The sequence below is a fragment of the Carcharhinus amblyrhynchos genome, chromosome 24 (assembly GCF_965287045.1).
Source record: "Carcharhinus amblyrhynchos chromosome 24, sCarAmb.v2.hapA, whole genome shotgun sequence".
NCBI classification, from domain to species: Eukaryota; Metazoa; Chordata; class Chondrichthyes; order Carcharhiniformes; family Carcharhinidae; genus Carcharhinus; species Carcharhinus amblyrhynchos.
The window spans coordinates 5,068,512-5,070,619 of record NC_137347.1 but is presented as its reverse complement, the minus strand read 5'-3'; positions in this window follow the sequence as shown (position 1 = coordinate 5,070,619).

Genomic DNA, 2,108 nt, shown 5'->3' with positions numbered 1-2,108 from the left:
AGTCGCAAAAACCCAGCCTGCAGGTGCAGCAGGTGGTCAGGAAGGCAAATGGGATGCTGGCCTTCATAGCGAGGGGGATTGAATATAAAAGCAGGGAGGTCTTGCTGCAACTGTACAGGGCACTGGTGAGGCCACAGCTGGAGTACTGTGTGCAGTTTTGGTCGCCGCACTTGCGCAAGGATATTTTGGCCTTGGAGGGAGTGCAGAGGAGGTTCACTAGGCTGATACCAGAGATGAGGGGGTTGAACTATGAAGAGAGGCTGAATAGACTGGGTCTGTACTCATTGGAGTTTAGGAGGATGAGGGGGGATCTCATTGAGACATATAAGATGATGAATGGGATGGATAGGGTAGAGATGGAGAGGTTCTTCCTGCTCAGGAAGGACAGTAGGACTAGAGGGCATAGCCTCAAGATGGGGGGGAGCAGTTTAGAACAGAGTTGAGGAGGAACTTCTTCACTCAAAGGGTGGTGAATTTCTGGAATTCTCTGCCCGTTGAAGTGATGGAGGCTGCCTCGCTAAATATATTTAAGACGCGCGTAGATGGGTTTTTGGTAGGCAAGGGGATTAAGGGTTATGGGGAGAGGGTGGGAAAGTGGAACTGATCCACTTCAGATCAGCCATGATCTTATTGAATGGCGGGGCAGGCTCGAAGGGCTAGATGACCTACTCCTGCTCCTATTTCTTATGTTCTTATAAGAGTCAGGGTCTTTGCACTTGTCTAATAGGCATGAGGTGCCTGCAGCTTGTGTGGACAAGAACAGGGAATATGAGAAAGCTGCCCACAGCACCGCGATACAGCAGGGCATTCAATTTCATTGAGTAAAAAGGAATATAGTAGCAGAAGGGAACCTTATCGTGAGCAAGATTAAGACATTACTCTGCAGTCTGCATGAATACTGGTTGTTTGCTGCAGGCAGGGTGAATGACAGCTCCCCAGGGCTGGAGAGGAAGGTGGAGTCGCTGCAGGGGGGTGGGAGGGGTGGGTGTGTTGGGGGGTGGAGTCGCTGGGAGGTGATGTTGCGGGGTGGGGGTGTGGGGGGGGTGGAGCCGCTGGGAGGTGGAGTCGCTGGGGGGTGGGGGTGTTGTGGGGTGGGGGTGTTGGGAGGTGGAGTCGCTGGGGGCTGGGGATGTTGGCAGTGGGGGTGTTGGGGGGTGGGGGTGTTGGGGGGTGGAGTCGCTGGGGGGTGGGGATGTTGGAGGTTGGGGGTGTTGGGGGGTTGGGGATGTTGGGGGGTGGGGGTGTTGGGGGGTGGGGATGTTGGGGGGTAGGGGTGTTGGGGGGTGGGGGTGTTGGGGGTTGGGGATGTTGGGGGGTGGGGGTGTTGGGGGTTGGGGATGTTGGGGGGTGGGGGTGTTGGGGGTTGGGGATGTTGGGGGGTGGGGGTGTTGGGGGGTGGGGGTGTTGGGGGTTGGGGATGTTGGGGGGTGGGGGTGTTGGGGGTTGGGGATGTTGGGGGGTGGGGGTGTTGGGGGGTGGGGGTGTTGGGGGTTGGGGATGTTGGGGGGTGGGGGTGTTGGGGGTTGGGGATGTTGTGGGGTGGGGGTGTTGGGGGTTGGGGATGTTGGGGGGTGGGGGTGTTGGGGGTTGGGGATGTTGGGGGGTGGGGGTGTTGGGGGTTGGGGATGTTGGGGGGTGGGGGTGTTGGGGGTTGGGGATGTTGTGGGGTGGGGGTGTTGTGGGGTGGGGGTGTTGGGGGGTGGGGGTGTTGGGGGGTGGGGGTGTTGGGGGGTGGGGGTGTTGGGGGGTGGGGGTGTTGGGGGTTGGGGATGTTGGGGGGTGGGGGTGTTGGGGGTTGGGGATGTTGTGGGGTGGGGGTGTTGGGGGTTGGGGATGTTGGGGGGTGGGGGTGTTGGGGGGTGGAGTCACTGGGGGTTGGAGTCACTGGGGGGGTGGGGATGTTGGAGGTTGGGGGTGTTGGGGGGTGGGGGTGTTGCGGGATGGGTGTGTTGGGGGGTGGGGGTGTTGCGGGGTGGGGGTGTTGGGGGGTGGGAATGTTGGGGGGTGGAGTGGCTGGGAGGTGGAGGTGTTGGGGGGTGGGGGTGTTGGGGGGTGGGGGTGTTGGGGTGGGGGTGTTGGGGTGGGGGTGTTGAGGGGTGGGGGTGTTG